We start from the raw sequence: 25,359 nt of genomic DNA, 5'->3' as shown, positions 1-25,359 counted from the left end.
TGATACTTCCATTATGGTTTCTTTGGGGCAGATTTATGTTGGGAATGCGCCACGTTTGCGTCACGCAACTGCGGCGTAAACGTGGCGCATCCCTACGACCCATTTACAACGTTTCGCATCTAGGCAGATGCGTCACGTTGTAAAGCCCTGCGCCACTTGTGGGCGTTCCGGCGCAGGGTGGGCGTTCCGGGGCAGGTGCGCCTCGCAAAAGTGGCTGAGTGAAATCTATAAGATTTCACTCAGTCACTTTCAGGCCAATGCTGCGTCAAAACCCTGCGCCTGCTTGAAGCAGGTGTAGGTCTTGACGCAGCATTGGTCAGATAGGACACCCCCGAGCCTTGCTGGAGCTGCGTCACGCTTGCGACGCAGCTCCAGCAATGCGCCACCTTTACGGCACAGATGCGTCACGCATCTGTGCCGTTTTTGCCCCATGGTGCACCGCATTGTAAATGCGGCGCACCATGGGTGGCGGAGCAGCGGCACAATATAACTGGCGCATCCCTGTGGGTAATTTGCGCGTCTGCTGTCTTCGATAGATGTGCTTGCCAATTCTTATTCTAATTCTAATTCAAATTACAGGCCCTCAATAGAGCCCAGTATAATAATTAGTCTACGCCTTGGGCGTGGTTCACTTCTGCAAAGAGAAGAGACTGCGCCACAGCGAAGGTCCGCACGATGCCACGTGGCTGCCTCCATGACGGCGTGCTTCCTCAAAACAAGCCGATTGCAAACTCACCGCCACACCACTGCAGACTTATGTCTGTATTGACTAGTGCCTTCACTGTGGACAGCAGGGTTCACAACTTGAATTCAGCTTTGGATCTAAATTTGTCTTCAGTATCTGTGCTGAGAACTGCCTTCAATCTATTCTGCAGAAAGTAGAGTTGACAACTAGATACCAGGAGTGCCAGCACTACAGAAAACATTGAATTCAGTCTTGATTTATTTAAAACAGAGACAATTGCACTATGTCCTCAGATTTTCTTAAAGTTTGAACAGTAGGAAATTCAGCCTTCATTTATTTAATGCAGAGACAATTCTACTATATGTCTTCACATTTTGTTTAAATAAGTGACAAAAAGCATTTGTCTATGTCTGTGTCAACAACTGCCTTCAATCTAAACTGCGGACAGCAGGGTTCACAACTTGAATTCAGCTTTCCATCTACACTACGGACAGCATTCAAGTTAGCCTTGATTTATGTAAGGCAGAGACAATTTTGTTAATGGATGCAACAAAGAACATTCCTTAATGTCTGTACTAAGGGGCTCATTAGGATGGCGGACGGACTTGCGTACGTCCGCCACCGTAGAGGAGGAGGGACCGTCCGCAGGGGCCGCGGCGGTCCCTCCAGTGCAATTAGGATGTGACCGCCAGGGTGCCTTTTCAAGCTGCACCCGCCGCAATGTTAAAAATGCATGCACCGCATTTGCTTGCACAAAGCGGCAGGCACCACGCGGTGCCTGCAGCTTTGTTCACGTAATTGCAGGGGGGTACCATAGGTACCCCCCATGTGCACCCCCCACCGCAACGGGCCCCCGAAGTGAAGGTCCGTATGCTTTTCCTCGGCGGAAAAGCCGCCGCGGAAAAGCATACATTTTACACCATCCTAATATGGCTGGCGGTGTCTGATAGACACCGCCAGCCATCCAGCCATGTTACAGCTTTTCCACCGCGGTTGTAAGCCAACCGCGGCGGAAAAGCGGCAGACTGAAACCAGGACCAACCAGCCATCCTAATGTGGCGGTGGGTCTTTGGTGGGTCCGCTGAGGATTTTCCGCATCCGCCGGGCCGGCGGTGGCTTCTGCCGGCCCGGAGGATGCGGAAAATCCTCCATCATAATGTGCCCCTAGGTACTGCCTTCAAATGTACACTGTGATCAACAGAGTTTACTACTTGGTACCAGGAGCGCATCAGCACTACAGACAACATTGAATTCAGTCTCGATTTATTTAAGGAGAGACAATTGGACACATTTTGTTAATGGATGCCACAAAAAACATTCCTCAATGTCTGTACTAGGTACTGCCTTCAAATGTACACTGCGATCAACAGAGTTTACTACTTGGTACCAGGAGCGCATCAGCACTACAGACAACATTGAATTCAGTCTCGATTTATTTAAGGCAGAGACAATTGTTCTGTGTCCTCAGATTTTGTTAACTGTGACAAAAAAGCATTCATCGATGTTCGTGTCGAGTAGTGCCTTCGATCTACACTGCACACAGCAGGGTTCACAACTTGATACCAGAATTGGAAATGCACCACAAACGTTAAATTCATTCTTGATTTATTTAAGACAGAGACAATTGTACTGTGTCCTCAGATTTTTTAACTGTGACAAAAAAAGCATACCACAATATCTGTTCTGACAACTGCCTTCGATCTACATTGTGAGGGCTCACGATTCAGGTGGAATGGCGATTGCACATGACGCATTCCAATAGCCAAGAGACATTGTACCCGCCCGAACCACGAATCATCGCAGGATGAGCACACGCTGAGTTCTTCAGGTACCACTAACTCACCGTACCACAAGTCATCTCCACGTGGCCTTGTTAAAGCAGAATTCACTAGGCAAAAAACATTGCTCCCAGTGCGGCCTGCCCGGACTACGTATCATAGCAGGTTACGTACACGCTCAGTCCTAAAGGTACTACTAACTAAGTGCACCATAATTCATCGCCACGTAGCCTTATGCAAGCAGAATTCAATAGAGAGAAGACATTGGTCAGAATGCAGTCCCCCCTTTACCACTCATTATCGCAGGGTACGTACAAGCTCAGCGCCAAAGATACTACTAACTCAGTGCACATAAATGATCGCAAAGAAAAATGAACAGTTTTATGTCAACAATGAGGCATATTATCACTTTTAAATGGAATTGATGCAGAAATAAATCGACAAAAGACATTACTTCAATTACTGTGACTCCCCCCCGACCATGCATCATCACATGGTATGTTCAAGCTCAGCGCCAAAGGTATTACTAACTCAGTGCACCAAAAATCATCGCCACATGACCGTATGGAATGAGATGACTTATTTAGAAGCAAATATATCTTAGTTTTTGGAGATATACTTCAACTTACTTCTGTGAATGGACAACCATTATTTATTAGAAAACTTGATTTTAAAGATTTTGCTACCAGTGCGTCCTGCTTGGACCAAGCATCACTAACTTTCCACCACTTATCATCGCTGTGTTCACAGACTAAATTACCAATATTGTGAAGCTGTAATCAATGTCACGTAGTCATGGGCTCTTGCTATCCGCTGCCTCCTGCCATCACCACATGGCCGTATTCAGGCAGAATGTAACGGATTCTTCATTCATTAAGTATAAAGTGCAGTACCAAATAAAGTAACCTCCCTCAAACCTACACAAAATCGCCGCTTGCCCTTACTAAGCCAGAATTCACAATACAAAAAAAATTACTATCAGTACGTCCTGCCCGGACCTCACATCATCGCAAGCTCCACAGAACCTTGTTGTTTCAGGTACCACTAACTCAGTGGAAACCAAACTAAGTATAAAACCTACACAATATCCCTTTAGTATGCTTCCTTCAAAAATATATTTTATATCACTTATAGATATAGTTGAATAATCAAATGCACATAGCATACATGTGCGATCTTCCACTTCTACTATGATTGCTGATGATGCACTCCACCCTAAGATTAAGCGTGGGCCAAAAATCTGTTCTGAATTTATGGATTTTTAGCAATTTCGTGATCCGCGAATCTCGCGAAATTGCAGAAAAATCCGCAAATCCGCGAGCGGGACGGATTTTACAAAACTCGAGTACATGAAGCACTTACAGGGTTACAGCAGGTGCCCAAGTTGAAGCTAATTTCTTTGTAACCATTTACAAAATGGTTACAAAGAAATTAACTTCAACTTGGGAACATGTTGCAACCCTGTAAGTGCTTCCTGAGCGGCGCCTCCAGAGAGTTCGTTGCCTACTTGCAACTATTCTCTGACCCTGCTCTGACCCTAGAATAGTTACAAGTAGCTCCTGTCACCAAAAATTAAACCTTAACAGGAAGCACTTACAGATATAAATAAAGCAGGTGCCCGAGTTGAAGTTCAAATTCAGTAACGTTTTCAATCACCCCAAAACATTAGTGAGCACAGTCGAGGCTGGGCAAGTGTGCTTTAACCCCATATCTGCCATCGGAAATTAGCGGTAATACCCGAGGGAGGTCTTTGCATCCATGAGCTTCTCGAGTGCAATCCCCGTTCCTGTAACCAGAAGGCTGCTTTCTCCTCACCTGCTGCCCTGCTCGCTCTCTGACCCTTTACACAAGAGGCATGTGTGAACATGCATAGAAGCCCTGCCTGTTTGGCCCCGCACCACACACTAGCGGTATCAAACGTCTTCCTGCCCTTTCCCAACTATGATGGACAGCTCACTCAAGGGACCTCGGCGCCTTTTGGCGCGGTGGCAAAGTTACAGGCACACATGGGCAGTGGAGACAAATCATCTGACCCTTTACGCAGCTGCAGTGTAGGAAACGCACTACACATTTACCCAATGAGGTACCACTTACTGATTAGCCAGTAAAAGTAATCCAGTTGAGTAGAGGTATTGCACAAAACGGTGGCATCTTCGTGGATAACTATGCAGGGCAGGATTCATTTTGGCATGAGGCTCCTGTCACAAAAATTAAACCTCAACAGGAAGTACTTACAGATATAAATAAAGCAGGTGCCTGGGTTGAAGCTCAAATTCAGTAACGTTTTAATCAGCCCAAAACATTAGTGAGCACAGTCGAGGCTGGGCAAGTGTGCTTTAACCCCATATCTGCCGTCGGAATTTAGCTGTAATACCCGAGGGAGGTCTTTGCATCCATGAGTTTCTCGAGCGCAATTCCCGTTCCTGTGACCAGGAGGCTGCTTTCTCCTCACCTGCTGCCCTGCTCGCTCTCTGACCCTTTACACAAGAGGCATGTGAACACGCATAGAAGCCCCGCCCGTTTGGCCCCGCTCACCACACACTAGCGGTATCAAATGTCTTCCTGCCCATTCCCAACTATGATGGACAGCTCACTCAAGGGACCTCAGTGCCTTTTGGCGCGGTGGTAAAGTTACAGGCACACATGGTCAGTGGAGACAAATCTTCTGGCCCTTTACGCAGCTGCAGTGTAGGAAAAGCACTTTACGTTTACCCAACAAGGTAGCACTTACTGGATTAGTCAGTAGAGTACTTCAGTGCAAATCGCAAACAAATCCGTGATTTCACAGGAAAATCCGTGGATTATTTTGCGATTTCATGCGAATTCACGGACCACAGATCCGCAAAATTCACCTATACTTACCTAAGATGTCCACTGCGGACAGCAAGGTTTACAACTTCAATTCACTTTTACATCTACACTATAGACAGTACGAAATTCAACCTTGGTTTATTTAATGCCGAGACAAATATACTGTCTGTATTCAGATTTTGTTAAAAAAAGTGAAAAAAAGCATTGTTCTATAACTATTCTGACTACTAGCTTCCATATACACTGTGCACAGTAGGGTTCACAACTTCAATTTACCTTTTTATCTACACTACAGACAGAATTAAATTCAGCCTCGATTAATTTAAAGCAGAGAAAAAATTAGTGCTGTTGCACTGCTAGTATGCGCAAGCTCCTTCAATCATTACATTCTGTGAACTATGATAACAAAGAATGTAGAAAATTGTGGCAAAATGTACCTCCACCACCGGCAATGCCAAGTAATTCTGGGACATCATCTTCAACATCGCCACCAGACATACGTCCCCATTTTGAGAAAGTTAGAATGCACTACGTGAAATGCAATTGTTTAATTTGTTATGGAGAGCACTCAGTAGACCTAGTTTACAGAGCAATTGATAACCATCGATGCTAGTTTCCCCCTCCCCTCAAAGTTCATATAGTCCAGTATGCAACAGTGAATGGTTTAAGTGCAGCCCACTCAGACCATGTGTCATCGCAGGGTGAGCACACGATAAACACCAGAAGCACCACTAACTCAGTACACCGTAAATAATCACCACGTGCCTTTGTTAAAGCAAAATTCAATAGTCAAAACACATTTTTACCAGTGTGCTTTGCCTGAACCACGCATCATCACAGGCTCCACACAAACTGCACCTACTTCAGTGTGCCACAACTCATGAACCGTTTACGATAGAATGTTCTGTACATTATTTCACATAGAATGTTCCAACCTTTGTACAACAATAATCATAAACCGTTATGATTAACTAAATGTATATGATATCATGATTACTATTCTACTTGTTACCAACAACAACGTAATAAAATGGAGTCGAACACAGGTGTCCGTACCCACTTACACCATCTATCTGTGTCTGTGTATTTATTATGTTTGTAAAATGCTGCTCCTCCGCTTTACCACATTATATTGTGCTATAAATAGCGTATGCAACCAACTTACCTGTGACAGTCAGTGTGGGCTATTCTCTTTTTTTTTTTAAAATGTATATTTATATAGCGCAAAATCAACCCAAAACTATACCAGCTATTTACATGAGCACCATATTTACAATACATTTTCAGGCACGCCTACATTTCGTCATTACTCTACAATAACAGGATGTGCATGCAACTCCGAGACTCGAACACTGATTTTCAGCATCAAGTTGTACAGTAAACCTGAAGGACCACATACATATATCGTATATGTTTCATCCCTACCACCCGGAGTCGGGAGTAGGTAATTTGCGCACTTGCTACCTGCCTTGGATGTAGTAGCTGTTTCTCAGGCTCCCACTCTAGACTCCGACTCCCACTCTGTATAATGGGCTGGAAATCCAAAGACCCTACAGGAAACAAACTTTATGTCTTGTACCAAGTTGTCAAATTGCTCAAATCTTCTTTCATATACAGAGCCACTTTAATTCTTCTTCCCAGTTAAGCGACAGGAAATGTCAACTTGCTCATTCCAATTACAGGGCCTTGTAAGTACGTCACCAAGTCGAGAGTGTGTAGTTTGCGCTTCTGGATAGGGTAGGGTATGCCCAGACGTGGGTCCCGTGCTCACTAAGCCACTGGAGTCAAGCTATCCTGGCTGAAGACGGCTGAAAGCCAGAAACCAGTCCTAGGATGCTTGATTTCGGTCCAGGGAAGACATGGCTTGGCAGTTCAGGCTAGACTGTTCCCATGAGGCACAGGGTCAAGACGGATTTGCATATGGCCATGTCTGAACTGGGGTGGCTTGGTGAGCAAAATAACGATGGATTAAACCCATATCTGTGACTGGGGGTGAATGTTTTGCCATTGTGCAACATTCCTTTCATCATCTTGTGTGGTTTGCGCTTCTGTAGCCTTCCTTGCATGTGGCTGATGTTTCTCAGGCTCCCTCTACGCACTCATACTTTACAATTCCTTTTTACCTTATTTAATGGCCTGCAAATCCAAACACCCTACAGGAAACTGACTTTATGTCTTGTTCCATGTTGTCAACTGGCTCAAATCTTCTTTCATATGTCACCATGGTAGGCACAGAAAGTAGCATCGAAAGTTGGTAGTGGGACATCTGAACGTATCGTCGTCTTCAGGGGGACGTGCGATCGTCCCGAGGTTATCTAGAGCATGTATTTTGTACATATACGTATGTATTTTGTATCTACTCCTCAACGCCTATCGACTAATACGTCCCATGTTGGACACTTCTGTGTAATGGTATTTCCAAATGAGGTCGCACACCGCTTGTCCCATCAGCGTGTGACCCCGGAGCATGATGGTCGATGTAGTAGGTATCAGCGGGTGCGCTTCTACCCGAGTCTTCAGTCTTGAGGGTGTTCACTGATGTGCTTGCCATCCCTGGACACGTGTTTCGAGGTTATTACCTCTCATCAGCAGGGATTAGGCGTGTGCACAGGGTTGCTGCTTGGGCTGCCGATAATATTCATAGGTCCAGATACCTCTTAAGGCGCACAGGTGCGTTGTCTCGAGGTCGTCACCTCCACCGGCTCAAGGGAGCCTGTATTAAGAGTATTTCCAAATGAGGTCGCACACCGCTTGTCCCATCAGCGTGTGACCCCGGAGCATGATGGTCAATGTAGTAGGTATCAGCGGGTGCGCTTCTACCCGAGTCTTCAGTCTTGAGGGTGTTCACTGATGTGCTTGCCATCCCTGGACACGTGTTTCAACGTTATTACCTCTCATCAGCACGGATTAGGCGTGTGCACGGGGTTGCTACTTGGGCTGCCGATAATATTCATTGGTCCAGATACCTCTTAAGGCGCACAGGTGCGTTGTCTCGAGGTCGTCACCTCCACCGGCTCAAGGGAGCCTGTATAAATAGTATTTCCAAATGAGGTCGCACACCGCTTGTCCCATCAGCGTGTGACCCCGGAGCATGATGGTCGATGTAGTAGGTATCAGCGGGTGCGCTTCTACCCGAGTCTTCAGTCTTGAGGGTGTTCACTGATGTGCTTGCCATGCCTGGACATGTGTTTCGAGGTTATTACCTCTCATCAGCAGGGATTAGGCGTGTGCACGGGGTTGCTGCTTGGGCTGCCGATAATATTCATAGGTCCAGATACCTCTTAAGGCGCGCAGGTGCGTTGTCTGGAGGTCGTCACCTCCACCGGCTCAAGGGAGCCTGTATAAATAGTATTTCCAAATGAGGTCGCACACCGCTTGTCCCATCAGCGTGTGACCCCGGAGCATGATGGTCGATGTAGTAGGTATCAGCGGGTGCGCTTCTTCCCGAGTCTTCAGTCTTGAGGGTGTTCACTGATGTAGTTGCCATCCATGGACACGTGTTTCGAGGTTATTACCTCTCATCAGCAGGGATTAGGCGTGTGCACGGGCTTGCTGCTTGGGCTGCCGATAATATTCATAGGTCCAGATACCTCTTAAGGCGCGCAGGTGCGTTGTCTTGAGGTCGTCACCTCCACCGGCTCAAGGGAGCCTGTATAAATAGTATTTCCAAATGAGGTCGCACACCGCTTGTCCCATCAGCGTGTGACCCCGGAGCATGATGGTCGATGTAGTAGGTATCAGCGGGTGCGCTTCTACCCGAGTCTTCAGTCTTGAGGGTGTTCACTGATGTGCTTGCCTTCCCTGGACACGTGTTTCGAGGTTATTACCTCTCATCAGCAGGGATTAGTCGTGTGCACGGGGTTGCTGCTTGGGCTGCCGATAATATTCATAGGTCCAGATACCTCTTAAGGCGCGCAGGTGCGTTGTCTCGAGGTCGTCACCTCCACCGGCTCAAGGGAGCCTGTATAAATAGTATTTCCAAATGAGGTCGCACACCGCTTGTCCCATCAGCGTGTGACCCCGGAGCATGATGGTCGATGTAGTAGGTATCAGCGGGTGCGCTTCTACCCGAGTCTTCAGTCTTGAGGGTGTTCACTGATGTGCTTGCCATCCCTGGACACGTGTTTCGAGGTTATTACCTCTCATCAGCAGGGATTAGGCGTGTGCACGGGGTTGCTGCTTGGGCTGCCGATAATATTCATAGGTCCAGATACCTCTTAAGGCGCGCAGGTGCGTTGTCTCGAGGTCGTCACCTCCACCGGCTCAAGGGAGCCTGTATAAATAGTATTTCCAAATGAGGTCGCACACCGCTTGTCCCATCAGCGTGTGACCCCGGAGCATGATGGTCGATGTAGTAAGTATCAGCGGGTGCGCTTCTACCCGAGTCTCCAGTCTTGAGGGTGTTCACTGATGTGCTTGCCATCCCTGGACACGTGTTTCGAGGTTATTACCTCTCATCAGCAGGGATTAGGCGTGTGCACAGGGTTGCTGCTTGGGCTGCTGATAATATTCATAGGTCCAGATACCTCTTAAGGCGCGCAGGTGCGTTGTCTCGAGGTCGTCACCTCCACCGGCTCAAGGGAGCCTGTATAAATAGTATTTCCAAATGAGGTCGCACACCGCTTGTCCCATCAGCGTGTGACCCCGGAGCATGATGGTCGATGTAGTAGGTATCAGCGGGTGCGCTTCTACCCGAGTCTTCAGTCTTGAGGGTGTTCACTGATGTGCTTGCCATCCCTGGACACGTGTTTTGAGGTTATTACCTCTCATCAGCAGGGATTAGGTGTGTGTGCGGGGTTGCTGCTTGGGCTGCCGATAATATTCATAGGTCCAGATACCTCTTAAGGCGCGCAGGTGCGTTGTCTCGAGGTCGTCACCTCCACCGGCTCAAGGGAGCCTGTATAAATAGTATTTCCAAATGAGGTCGCACACCGCTTGTCCCATCAGCGTTTGACCCCGGAGCATGATGGTCAATGTAGTAGGTATCGACGAGCTTCTGGATGACGCACCTGCGAGCCGGTAGGCATCAAGGCCTGTGACGGTTGCTTGGCGGCCTTCTTTTCCACCCCAAATACGTTCCCTACTGATGAGGGAAGATATCCCGAAACCCGGGCCATGTCTCGGGTCTAGAGATCTTCACAACTACAAGTACTTACTTGCACCTACTGAGGTGAACCACTCATGAACTATACGTACCAGAATCCTTAGGGGCGATCCGGAGGAGGGGCTAGCGGTGTGCGATCCATTGCGGTTGATTCTACTTCTGTGTAATGGCCTGGAAATCCAAACACCCTACAGGAAACAAACTTTATTTCTTGTAACAAGTTGTCAACTTGCTCAAATCTTCTTTCATATTTCACCATGGTAGGCACAGAAAGTAGCATCGAAAGTTGATAGTGGAGACATCTGAATGTATCGTCATCTTCAGGGGGACGTGCAATCATGCCCCAGTTTACAGATTCTGACATAACTCAACATCCAGAACCAGATATTTAGATAAGTTCTACATTTTTTGAAGATTTTACATTCAAAATTGCAGACCTTTATTCACATTGATTTACACCTTCTTCACCTTAATAGATCTTGTTCACAAATAATAGAGAAATGTTCACTTTCTGTGTCGCATTTTTTTTGCTACGCCACATGGCCTGTGCTTCCTCGAATTTAATGGTAGTGTAAGATGTAATCCTAGCTCTGTGGTGGGCCAATCCATTAATCATCCCGTTACTTTCATATTTATTCCGGCGCCACGTGGCCGTTCCTGGCCTGTTTTCGCAAAAATCATGCATGTCTAACGCTGAACTTAATATAATGTGCTCTGTTTTATTCATGGTTGGACAGCAGGAGGTGTGAGAAAGATGGGAGGAAGGCAGGAAGTTGATGGGGTGGTAACAATTACGCTAAGGTACATTAAGGGAGGATTATAAAGTCTATAAGGGAATCCCTTTGAGAACAAGTGGGATCGGTGAGATGCTGTTTGTATGACAGGCAGCTCCCTGACAATAGAGGTGATTCCCATGCACAATATCATCAAAAGGAGGAGACAGCCTTACCACGTGACTAAATAGACTTCTTTAAAGAAAAACAACTTGCAAACATCCTAACACAACACGATATGGCAGGACTATGGAAACCATGGGAATCTACAGCACTACATGCCAAGAAGAAATGCTTACTGTGTAAGTGACATTGCCCCCGGGACTTGGCCCCCCGGGGGCTAATTAGCCCAAAAGCAGGCTTTGGGTTTTCTTTTTTTTTTCACATGTTACGCGTATCCTACGGGCATCCCGCGATTTAAAAAAAAATAATAATAATTTTTGGGGCCTTGGGGGTCCTTGTGGGACCCCCTGAGCAGGCCTAGGGCGTCAGGGTGTTGTTACCCTGCCCCCTTTGCGTCTTTTGCGCACTTGTTTTTCAGTTTTCTTTTGCCTCGGTTCTACCGAGACATAAGATGGCTGCCAGCACATCCTGGTTTGGAGTGTTGACAGACAGTTGACAGCCAATAAGCATGCAGCTCGTGCTCGTAAGGGTACGCGTATAATCCTTGGACGGTACTTCGTCCATAGATATATCCATGATTTTACTTTTGATTTTCTCAGGAACTACTGCATGGATTTACACCATTTAACAAAAAGCATCATCTGCGAACCAAACTCAACCTTTTTGCCAAATTTGGTGTCATTCTGTTCAGCAGTTCGGGCTGTAGCCCGTCTTAAAGTTCCCTATGGAAAATTGCATGGGAAATACATGTTTTGATACCCCCTTTTTTCTCGGCCCTGCTTCACAAATCACCCCGAAACTTTCAGGGAAGGACCGGAGTAGAGCAGGCCATCTTCTTGGAGAATGTCAAGAAGATTCGTCGACCGGCGCCAAAGTTATTGCAAATAGAATGTTGCGGATTTCCTATGGAAACTAGGTCCTAACTATAATTACCTACTGGCGACCCGGCCAGACGTCTCCACACACCCGGTGTTGAGTAAAAGTCTCTGCGTAGCCTATGTCAGGTTAGAAGAGGAGCAAGCATAAGCCCCCGCGAACACTTACAGAATTGAGTCTCAACGGTAGCTGCACTTCGCATTTATTTTGAACATTCATCATGTCCAACAAAGCGCTGCGTGAGAGGGAAGCAGTCGCTGAAGCTCTTTTTGGTAACCTACCGAGCATTTCGAATCAAACAACTAATGTGGAAGCCAATGCAGGTGCAGTAGATGACAGCTGCAAGGTCAAGCTCAAACCGCTAGAAAACTCATGCGCACAGAAATCACCAAATGGTGGGAGGCTAAATCGCGACAAAAATACAGAGAGGCGGAGCGGCTCCCAAGGGTGCTCAGAATAATGCTGGCGCCTAGCTTTGAACAGCCTAACCCAGAAATGCTCAAAGAATGGGCTGCGCGCAATTTGGAAGCCTCAATGCGCCTCGTGAACATACTCATTAAATATGCAGAAATTGACAGGGAAAATACACAACGTGAAATTGACCGCATCAACAGTGAACTTGATGCCATGGATCATAAGGAGGCAATCGCAAAGGGCAGAGAAGAAATTGACAAACGACTCAGCAAACATGAGGACACAATTATAGCACGCAAAATCTTCAAATTCGCCCGAGACAAGACGTATTATGAGTGCGGGCAGATCTTCACGTTTGCCAGAAAATACGACTCTATCAGGACTCAACGCATGAACAAACAGAGTCAGTAAGAGCAGTTCAGATCACCAATAGGTAACACTGAGGGGGCAGAATCAACATTGCATTCAGATATAAGTCCCTGGCTGAAAGTGGGACTGAGTCGGACGATGGAGCAAGATGGAGAAGTGGTAACATGCCCGGCAGAGTCAACCCCAGTCCCGGTGAAGAGATGGATTTTTTAGTCTACGACAGGCGGCAGACCCTCAGGCCATGGCTGCCGCGGAAAGAAAACACCGGCACGCCAGAAGAAGGCGCGAAAGGAGGAAACGCAGGAAAACCAAGGCAAACAAACAGAAGAAGAGGCAATTGGAGAAAGAAATGAGCAGGGACACTAAAACCATAATCAATCTGAGCACCATTGATTTGTCAGAGCCTGAGAAGCAACTCCTCACATTAGGCCTCACTTACTGTCCCGAAAGCACCTTTGACTACAGTAATACCCGGATTGATGTGTTCAAGTTTATCCGAAAGCTCAAGCTGATAAAGTTTTTCAAACTCAAACAAAACAACACCCCTGATGCTAAGACGACGCATGCTCTCCCAACTACTGAGCAACACCTAACGGTGGCTGACATCCCTACACTATGTATCCTGGGTGAACTTGAGCTGCCTTGCACACCTAGACCCACACAACAAGTCCTACAGGATGAAGGCATTGAAAGCTCAATCAGAATTGCAAGCCCTTTCAAACCGCACTCTACGTTCACCCCAGTAATGCCCAAGGACGCAATAGACATCTTCAGTGATGTCATCACGGAGGAGTTAAGGCATTGCACCTGAAAACCAAAAGACAGACTAAAACTTACAGCAAACGCAATTTGAGGTACAAGGAATTGATGAAAAAGCTGCAGAATAACAACGAGGTAATCATAAATAAAGCGGACAAGGGAGGGAACATTGTGCTGTGGCCGCACAATCAATACGTAGAAGAGGCCAAAAGGCACCTCAATGACACCTTCTGCTACAAACTCTCCAGCCTTAGAGAAGTAACCGACAGTAACAAGGACCTCAAACGCCATCTTTATGCGTTCAGAACTAGAGGGCAACTGAGTAAAGAAGAACATGCTTTCCTCAATGTCGAGTCACCAGTTCTACCCATTCTGCACTTTTTGCCGAAAGTGCACACAAATGTGACCCCTATCCCTGGCCGGCCCATCATCTCGGCCAGTAAAAGTATTTGTGAAAATATATCCAAATATGTGGATTTTTTCTTGCAAGATCTGGTGTCAAGTCAACAATCTTATCTAAGAGACACCAGTGATTTCCTGCTCAGAGTCAAAGATATTCCTTGGGGCAACGACTACTTGCTTATCTCCATGGATATCACATCGCTGTTCACCAGCATCAAGCACCACGATTGGCAGCCTGCAAATATTTCCTCAACAAAAGACCCATCAATCACCACAGACAAAATGAACTCATTTTGTTCCTCATTGACTGGTGCATGACACACAATTTCTTTATGTTTAATAGCATGACTTACCAACAACTCAGAGGTGTGGCCATGGGAGCCTGCTTCTCACCCAGCTACGCATGTATACATGTTGGCTGGTGGGAGGAGCGGGTTCCCATGGGCAAACATCAGGCAGTCTATAGAGAGAACATTGTGTCATGGCTGAGGTATATTGACGACGTCTTTTTAATTTGGAGAGGGGATGCAAGCAGCGCTGAACGTTTCATTGTTGAGATCAACAACAACGATCTCAATTTGGAATTTAACACATGCATCAGCGCAGCCTCTACTGAATTTCTAGACGTTAGCTTATACATCACCAATTGCACTCTACGCACCAAGCTACACCGCAAGACCACCGCAGGGAACTCAACACTGCATGCCTCTAGCTTCCACCTCAGGCACTTAATCAAGAGCATTCCTTATGGGGAGATGTTACGCTTATCTAGAATATGCAGCACACAGGAAGATCTCCTAGCGTGCCAGCTGGAAGCTGCAGAAAGTTTTAAAGCACAGGGTTATTCCCCATCGACCATACGCAAAGCTATTGACAGAGCCAGTGCTATACCTAGAGAAGAACTGCTTGTGGGGCCAACCATTGTTGAGTTGCCCAGTGCTGCTGCCATACTCTCTGAACCTAGCGGCACAGTCACCCCAAGATTTATCATCACACACAACACAGAGGAAAGAACCATCAGAACAGGCTTCTACAAACATTAGGGGATCATCAAATCTGACCCCACGCTGGGGACTTTTATAGCCCACAAACCCGACATCACATACAGAAGAGCATTCTCAATGAGAGATGCCCTGATCAGAAATAGTCCGGGGGTTATCACCAGGCGTAACTGGTTAGCTGATGTTAAAGGGTTTGTTAAATGCACAAGTTGTAGGGCTTGCAAATTTGGCAAGAACTTGACTAGAGTTGAGTCTAATTTTAGACACAGTCCTCTTAACATCAAACATAGACTCACTTGTAGGACTAAATTCTCAATTTACATGCTTGAATGCAAGTGTGGGCTCCGCTACATCGGAAGCACTAAGCTTCAAGTCCACCTCTGCATACTACAGCATCTCAGAGCTATAGTGAACAATGACCCAGCTTACCCTGTAACTAGGCATTTCAAAGGGGTGCGCAACAATAACTTAGAACATCTACAGTACTCTGTCATTGACTGTGTTCCACCACTCAAACGCAGTGGCAACAGGGAGAAACTGTTGAGGCAGTTAGAAAGTAGAGACATACTACAATTTAACACCAAAGCACCATCAGGCCTCAACACAATGGAGGACTTACACCACTTTCTATGACCCACCACCATAGGCACACACATCTATGTCATACTACATAGCTGAATCCACACACTTGTTTGATATGATCTCTGCCTATTTATCTCCTATTTTTCCTTGGCATCTTATATGTACATAATGTAATTAGTTGTGTTTTTTCACTATAGCTGTTTAACTGTGTTCCTGCCTTTGGTTTCCTCATTTTATCTGCATCCACACAGATTCATATCTTCATGTTTAGCACTGTTTTTTAATTTAGCCTTAGCTATTATATTACACCGGAGTATTTATACAGCTATATGTGCCCGTTGTATGGACTTCCGAGTCAAGTTGGATTTAACCTATTTGAATTAGTGACAGAATTTGGACACTTTTCCTTTTTTGCTGTTTGGCCCCATACATTGTGTAACATTCAGAGAGTTAGGTGGAGGCTTTACCTTAACTCTGTTGCTAGACAGACAATATTATGTTTATCTTATTTTATGCAAGATTCAAGACGGTAGTCATTTCATTACTAGGACGCTTCTATTTCATTTCTTATTTTTCACATTAGGCAGTTTGGATCAATTCCAATGCCTGTGAGGCTGGCATCACGAATCACACTGTACATTTGCGCATACAGCACTCACACGCCAGCCTCATTATGTATATACACACACACTAGGCTCACGTAATTCCCGTTACCTTTCCCTCATATTCATTACCGACAGGAACAGTGGCAGGCATCACACTAGAAGGTTTTCTGTGTGTGGTGTAAAACATCACATCTTTCAATCCAGCACATTTAGACAGGAAGTAAACAGACCGTCCTTTGAGGACCCTCACCCACCCGCAAGCCACATATTTCATAGGACACTCTGCTTAAAGTCTGATTTCCCACCGAGCTGCCGCATTAAACATATATTTTAACAGATGCTGATGTATACCTTGTCACCTATGCCACGTCCTACATACCGTGACATGTTCATGCCTATTCACTTGTAGCACACATTTGTCTCTTTTAAATACACACACAGGGTTCCCAAAACTCACCAGTTAGTGCATTACACTGTTGTATTTCTCCATGGACCAGTAACATCAGCAATTCATGAACCTTGCTGGCAAACACAGCTTATCTGTGGCTATCACCGGCTCTGTTGTATGTGCTCAGCCTTTATAGTCCTACTACCATGTCTAGATGGCTTACAGCATACCAGTTGTAGTAAATCTGTGATGTCACACATGTTGCTTTACCACATGCAGTAAACCTGTTGAATCATTGTGATGAACATAGTACAAATACTGCCATTCTTCCTTCCCACTGTATATAAAGCACACTTTCACCCTTGCAGGCGGTATGTGATCAAGGCTGCATGTCTGGCGGCCGAAACGCGTCATTTGGACAACTGATGCTCTGAATAAACACCACTAAGCAGTAAGCCTTGCCTACGGAGTCTGTTTCCCGGTTCTGCGCCGCTCCCCTGGATGGTTGCACTGCTGGGATTTTGCTGTGATATACATATATATATACATATATATATATATATTACCTACTGGCGGTCGCCAGTAGGTAGTTATAGTTAGGACCTAGTTTCCATAGGAAATCGTCAACATTCTATTTGGATTAACTTTGGCCCTGGTGGATGAATCTTTGCAAATTTCTCAAAGAAGATAGCTCGGTCCACTGCGCTCCTTCCCTGAAAATTTGGGGGGGATTGGTGAAGTGGGGGCTGAGATAAAAGGGGGGTCCCAAAACGTGTTTTCTCCATGTTATTTTCCATACGACGTTTAGACACGGCTACAGGTCGAACGGCTGGATGGATTTATAAGAAATTTGGCAAAACTGTAGAGTCCGGCTCGCAGATTACGCTTTTTGTGGAATGGTGTAAATCCGTTCAGTAGTTGCTGAGAAAATTAAAGTTAAAGTCAATTATATATCTATAAGCGCGGACGGGGGCGCGCACTCAAGCGGCTGCGCGCGAGCGGAATTTTTTTTTTGCTGCGTGACGTCTGTTAACGTTCGATTCGAAGGAAATCAGGAAGTGTTGACCGCCATTTTGTCACGGCGAGTAAATATATTGTCATTTCAAAGCGTTGGAACATGGAAAGGGGAGAAGGTAGAGGTTGTTTTGCTGCGCAGGTTTTCTCAGGGTGTGCAGTAAGGTCCTTAAAGGCGAAAATATATAAAAAAAAAATTGAAAAAATTGCGGGGTGCGCGCACACCTATTTACAAGAGTGTGAAAATGGAGATAAATCAGAAGTTTGAGTGCTTTGATATAAGGTGGCTCTGAAAAGAGCCCTTGTGTTTATTGAGTTGTTTCTGCATTTATAAGTAAGTACCGATGCAGAGTCTGATGTTGCGGAGGAAGATTTTGTTTCCCTCATCCGTGAAATGAACACCATCTGTCCTATAGATGTCTTGCATGTGGTAACGCAAGTTGTTGTGGTAAATAGAACCCATGCTATAATCTCTGAGGAAAGCAGAAACAGATTTATTAACATGTCTCCTTGCTTTCTCAATTTGTGCACAATGTTGATTGGACCAATTCCATTTCTGTCTTTGGCATATATTGGAATATACCAAGGCAGTTCGAGGAAAAAGTGTCATCAATTGTCTAAAGGTGTCTTTTAGAAGCATTTCCAGACCTACCCCAGTCAATGTGCCTAGATCGTTCCCACCACAGTGCACAATTATAAGGTCTGGTTCTGGGAGATGCATAAAAGTTTTCACCAATGGTATTAATTGGTGACATCCTAATCCTCTTTGCCCAATCCACTTTATCTGCACATTTGGTAAATCAAGGTTGGAAATTCGTCTGCTTGCTGCATATTTTCCACTCCAGTGAATATAGCTGTGTCCTAAAAGCCAAACCTTCATTTTCAAGGCAGATGCAGTCGTGCTCTGATGGGTTGTAGAAGTGGAATGGCAGTTAGAAGCTGAAATTCAGGATAAAAAAAATGGATGAGGCTTGGTGTGGTTGAAAAACAAAAGATGATTGGTTGATTCTAATACGTGAAGATTGAAGACTACGTTGCATGTTAATGTTATGTAAAAGAAAAAGTAGTATTGGGTGTGAAAAAAATGACATGTAACAGAGCTGTGGATAGGCAGGTGTTTCTGGAGGGAAAACAGTGTTGTTAGTTTGCTGTAGAACGTTGAGATATGAACTTTTGACCTGTGCCTTCAGCCAGGTGCAGAATGAGGTGTTACCATGGAAACAGCCAGAGATGGCAGTGGGTGATGGGTGACTTTTATGTGACATTGAAAATATTGTGAGGGACAACCAACTGAAATGTGAATTTGAATACAACATTTTGCGGGAGGAAATATGATTGGCTGAAGAGACATATATGAGTCTGTATTGACTGGATATCTGTGCCATTGAATTTTGGTTGCAGTGATAGCAGCATAATTGAGACTTCCGTCAAACGAATATCTATTTTGTGACTGTCACTGTTGTACATCGTACAAAGCATTGGTAAAGGTAAGTCTGTAACTGTTTGTTTTGTCATGTACTGTAAAAGAAAGGGTTCACGGGTTGTTATAGGCCTGTGGGTTCTAGTATGAGTAAATCAGGTCGACAAAAGAAAATATTAAGTTAGTACAGCTGAAGTTACGTGGAACTCATGAATACTGTTTCAATATACAATCATTTTAGTTGAGATTATGGATTAAAAGAGAGAACGTGTATATTTGAAATGTTTATTCAGAAATGCACTGTTTTCAAGGCAAGTTTCTTATCTAATACGAGTGCAGACATTGTAAAAAACAAAGTAATCGGTATAGCCACTAGTACATAAAATACAACCGGTATAGTTGATGAAAAATGAATATGGTTTAGCAAAATTAATTATACACTCTTATGAGGAAGTATATTGGGGCAGATTTATGAAGGCCTTGCGCCGCCGGTGGGTTACTTTTAACATAAATAAGGCTCATTATATGTTAATAAATGGATGAAGGTCTCTGGCTTTTCAGTTTAGGAACGATATATGAAAATGCTAGTGGTTAGACCAGTGTTTCCCAAACTGTGGTCCGCGGACCCCCAGGGGTCCTTGACCCATTCTCAGGGGGTCCGCAGGCAGCCGTTTTAAAAGCACTTCAAAGTTCCTTGCAGAATTATCAGTTTTGGAGCAACAATAAAAGTGTCAAGATAACACCAGTGATTAATGTACCTGCTGGAGAGAGGAGAGTTTTGTCCAGTGGCAACTTCAACTTATCTAATGTAGCACAGAGGGTTACTGCAAAGAATATGTACCATGTATTTAATTTAAAAAAATGTTATATGCATAGGTCAGTGGGTTACTTACTGCTTTTGTAAGTAACTTATTTTTCTTCCCAGATTGTCGTATCCTTGTGCATAATAAGGTCTTCATTTACTATTCTTTGAAAGCTAATAAAATTCAATCTGTAATGATAACTGTGCTGTAGACTGCACCATTGTTTCCCAAAAACCTTTGGGGGAGAGCATTCCAAAGCACCCTCTGTAGTGGTCAGGCTCACTCATTGCACTTGGTATGCACCGTATGGGGACTGGTCTGAAAACATTTTCTAGGGCTGCTTTTGGTTTCCAGACTGGCCCTTGCAGGAGCAGGAGCCTCGAACAGCAAAATAAAACCAGCCATGTAAAGGTTTGTCACTGGGATGCAGCACCAATCTTCCCATTAAATTATTTAGTTTTTTGTAAATTCACAGAAGTGGCGGTGCAAAAGATTTGCTATGTGGCGACATATTTACAACTTGATGCATCTAGGCAGATGTGTCATGCTGTAAAGTCCTGTGCCACATGAAACCTGCGTCAGTTTTCATATGGGTGTTTTGTTGCAAGGTATGCATTCATTTGCATGAAAGCCCTGTAAAACTAACACGGTGAAATTTAGAAAATTTCACTGAGTCAGCTTTATGGCATTGCTGAATCAAATCCTTACGCCTGTTTGAAACAGGCATAAGGAGTGATGCACCATGCAATGTGTGGCTTGCCCCTGTGCATTGCAGTAGACATGTCGCGCTTACGACGTGATTCCTGCAATGTGCTGCTTTTGCGGCACAGATGCGTGACGCATCTGTGTTGTTTTTGCTAAATGGTGCTCCACATTGTAAATGCGGCACGCCATGGGTGGCAGAGCAGCGGTGCACATTAACTGGTGCATCTCTGGGGATGCGCCAGTTAACATAAATTTGCCCCTTTACATTTAAGTATGAGCAGGGGACACAAAGTTGGTGAGGCTTATCCAAGGTTAAAAAGAGATGAGTCCTGTTTACTATTATAGTCTCTGAGATTTGTCTCTTACTCTGCAACATCTCATTGTTGTTCTCTTTCTTTAAAGATAACGACAACATTAACCATGAGTGATAATGAGCAATCCGTTGATCTCGATCTTATCGTTGAACTTGTCATTGAAACGTCAGTGGAAGTGGATCCCTTAGATGATTTAAATCCTGAGGATGATGAAGAACATGATGAGGATGCCGATTTGTCAGAATTGTATGACATAGGGTGGGAAGCTGACGTGCTTCAGCCTATGGAACTATAAACATTTATTTTTAAAATGTATTGGAAATAAAAAGTGAAAATGTAAACCGTTTCATTTAAAATTAAACATAACTTGAAAAACAGGTTATGTGTAGTGTCTTTAATAAAATAGTCAAATATGCTCATAAAAGTATTTCTAAACCAATGAAAAGCTTTATTAACAAGTCACATGACCTGTTATGCTTACGTTACGCGCTCCGCGCCGCGCCCCGGATTGCTTCCGGGAAGCTGCGCTTCGCGCCTCGCGCACCGGAGGACTTCCGGGTGCGCTAACGCGGCGTGTCATATGACGCATTATGCAACAACGCGATACGTCGTTGGGGCTCCACCGGAACTGATTGAATTGGTAGTCTACATTGTTTCTGGATGTTTCAGACTGAAGCTGGCGTTAGCATGAGAGCACCCCGTGGCTACGTCGTGGCCATTCTGCGAGCAATCATGGCAGAAGCTTCCCACCGGAACTCTGCGGGAGTCGGGGGCCCCGGTGACTCTTGTACAATCTTCAAGGCTGATGGGACGCTTTTGGGAATGGGGCCCATGCCTTAGCAGTGAAGCGTTCGAGTTCCAGGGTTGTCCAGAGCCATCCTTGCAGGCCAGGCCCAAGTCTGTGGAGCCGACCGCCATTTCCTGAGCTCCGTGGCAGCCGCCTGTCGCTGTACCGCAAGAGTGGGTGCAATTCAGCCGGATGGCGGGTGAGACGCTGTAATAGCAAGAGCAGGCGTAATTGAGCTGGCCGAGCGAGGCAATGTGCCGCAGGAGGGGGCGCAACTCAGCTTGTCAAGTGAAGCGCTGGGGTGCAGCTGAGAAACCTCCACCTGGGGAGGTGGGGGAGGCTCGTTCGCACCGCCTCTCCCTTCCAGTGCACCCCACGCCGTCTCCTGGTGCAGGTATATGTGATGGTTGGACCAGGGCACCGCAGGACGTGTCTTCAGGTCAAACGGATTGTGGGACAAGGTCCAGAATGGAAAAGTCACCAAAAGGCTAAAAGTTCCGCCGGACCCCGGGAGCCGGCCGCCTATGTCGAGTGAAGTGCTGGGGTGCAGCTGAGAAACCTCCACCTGGGGAGGTGGGGGAGGTTCGTTCGCACCGCCTCTCCCTTCCAGTGCACCCCATGCCGTCTCCTGGCGCAGGTATATGTGATGGTTGGACCAGGGCACCGCAGGACGTGTCTTTAGGGGTGTAGCTGAGAAACCTCCACCTGGGGAGGTGGGGGAGGCTCGTTCGCGCCGCCTCTCCCTTCCAGTGCACCCCACGCCGTCTCCTGGCGCAGGTATATGTGATGGTTGGACCAGGGCACCGCAGGACGTGTCTTTAGGTCAAACCCTCAACTATGGCACCCAACATCCAGGACTTATGACATTTGTGGAAGGCTGTGACATCGAAGCATCTCAGGGACCAAGCATATGCAGAGTCCTTTCTACAGCCTCTGCGTTCCTTCTTACCTAGTTATGGTTTTTTCACTGCCACTCCAGGCCTTTAGTCTGTGGATGGCAAACTATGAACCTACACTCACCTATGAAAATCTTACTATTGATGCTTGACTGAGGACAAGGAGATCAGTGAAGCGCTGGGGTGTAGCTGAGAAACCTCCACCTGGGGAGGTGGGGGAGGCTCGTTCGCGCCGCCTCTCCCTTCCAGTGCACCCCACGCCGTCTCCTGGCGGAGATGTTGCAGCAGGCTGCCATGTAAATAGTTATTTAATTAAACGTTTTACCATGTTACTTTGTTGGTGTGTTGTATATATTTATAATATTTGCATAGGGTTTCTCGTTATTTTGGGCGGGGTGGGCGGCGGAGTAAATTCACTGAAAAAACCATAATTTATAGACCATATATAGTTAAATATCTCAAGTCCTTCTGTGCACTCGATTGAGATACAGGTCGTCAATCAGAAAATGTGCTGGCCACCTCTAATGGTAATAGCGTGGCCAGGGCTTTTGTCGATGCCTCTGCAAATTGCACAGGGTGCACTTGTTTGACATGCCGCACCATGGTATGTATGGAAAAGGAATATTTTTTGTTGGATTTCCTCTTGAGAGAAACGAGTCACATATCGTGCAGGTTACTTTTGGTGCATTTACTTTCTTTTGATCTTCAGGATAAGTGAAAAATTGCCAGATGAAAGATTCTTTTTTTCTTCTTAAAGGTAGTCGATCATTTTGGAAGTGTTGTTTTCATGTTGCAGCAGGCTGGCATGTAAATAGTTATTTAATAAAACGTTTTACTCTGTTACTTTGCTGGTGTGTTGTATTTATTTATAATATTTGCATAGGGTTTGTCGGTATTTTGGGCGGGGTGGGCGGCGGCGCCGAGCTATGTTGCAGCCATCATGGCGTCGAGCTCGGTTTCTCTCACTAGTTTCATATTTCTCATGAGGCGTTGTTCCTAATGTTTCTATTTTAGCGAGGTCAAAAAGAGATCCTATCAGTGGCCTACTGATTTTGCTCTATTCTTTTTGTTTTCTCTAACGATTTTTAAGTTAAAGTTTGCTAGTACGATACGGCGGCTAGTCCGCATTTTATATATATGTCTTATTTATTAGGGGTGTCCTCCGGTGGAGTCGGACGATCTACCTCTAATAAACGGTAAGGGTTGTATGTTTTTTCAACGAACTCCGTTGTAACGCATGCCTTTACCACGCATGCGTTACAACGGAATGCTATTTACACGCCTATCTTTTTCCACGTATTTTAGTGTGGTGACGTCATTAGTAAAAAAAAAACGGCCTTTTCCTTCCTCTCAGATGTCGATTGCCTGCACATCACGTCTAATGGTGAGTGTTTTTTTTTGGGGGGGGAAGCCCCCCCCCAAGCCCCCCTTTTTTATATGTACCCTTTACCATACATGCCTTTACTACGTACCTCGTAGTAAAAGTATGCGTGGTAAAGGCTGTTGTTGTAACCACGCATGCGTTGTAATGCATGCGTGGTTAAAGTTTTCGTTGAAACGACCTCGTTGTAGTGGTCGTTTCCCTTCAGGCCCATGCTGTTTCAAAACTGTGCATGTGCTTGAAGCAGGCGTAGGTATTGACGCAGCATAGAAACTACTAAGAACCAATTGGAAGTGTTGTTTTGAAGTCACATGACTTCACATGCGCGTCTCAGGACGTGTACGCGGTGATAGTATCTAGTCACGTACGCCATTTGGAAGTAGCGGTCTAATTCAACGAAGTTTCAAAACGTGAAAAGGAGTAAATTCAAACATATCCGGATTTATATATCTTTTGAGCTCAATTCAAGCATACAATTGTTAAAGTATAAAACCTTTTATATATTTTTTTGAAAATAGCAAGGTGTGTACATTCGGTCACACACGAAAGTTTAAAAAGACATTCGGCTCCATTTAATGAAAATTTTCATAATAATAAAAAAGAAGCCTAGGTTTAGTGTCTTTGACGTAGTATAAGTTCTTTGATGGGTCTATGAAGAAATTCAATAAGTTCAGATTGCAAAGTTTTCGCGAAATATGTAGGTGGGTGCGCGCACACGGTCGCGCACGAAAGCCTGGAAATGCGCTATCCATTTTATTGAGAACTGTTGCCGAGAGTGCGCACACCGGGTCGCGCACGAAAGTTTAGAAAGGCTATTATTATTTACAGACAAATTTTAATGCGTTGAAAAAAAGGCAAGGTACAGACTTTCTAATTCTGTATCGCTTTACAAGGAGTCTCTATGCAACTTGAACAGTGAAGAAAACGGCTTGTTTCCGAAAAAAATATTGCCAGAACTTTATTGACAAAAGTATAGGTTGTATACACGAGATATTTCTGAATTAGCATTTTAAAAACCAATGAAATTCACTGAAAAAAACATAGGTTTTACACACGTTATAGTTAGGAATTAGCATTTAAAAAACCTTTGAAATTCACTGAAAAAACCATAGGTTTTACACACGTTATAGTTAGGAAGTAGCATTTAAAAAACCTATGAAATTCACTGAAAAAACCATAGGTTTTACACACGTTATAGTTAGGAAGTAGCATTTGCAAAACCTATGAAATTCACTGAAAAAACCATAGGTTTGACACCAGTTATAGTTAGCTGGAAATTTTACTGATATAAAACCAATGAAATTCCACGTTATAGTTAGTTGGACTCACTATAACTTGCGCGTGTAATGCACTGCTGATGACGTCACAT

Source organism: Lissotriton helveticus, chromosome 12 (genome assembly GCF_964261635.1).
Source record: "Lissotriton helveticus chromosome 12, aLisHel1.1, whole genome shotgun sequence".
NCBI lineage: Eukaryota > Metazoa > Chordata > Amphibia > Caudata > Salamandridae > Lissotriton > Lissotriton helveticus.
The sequence above is the reverse complement of the archived record's forward strand: the minus strand, read 5'-3'. Positions refer to the sequence as shown.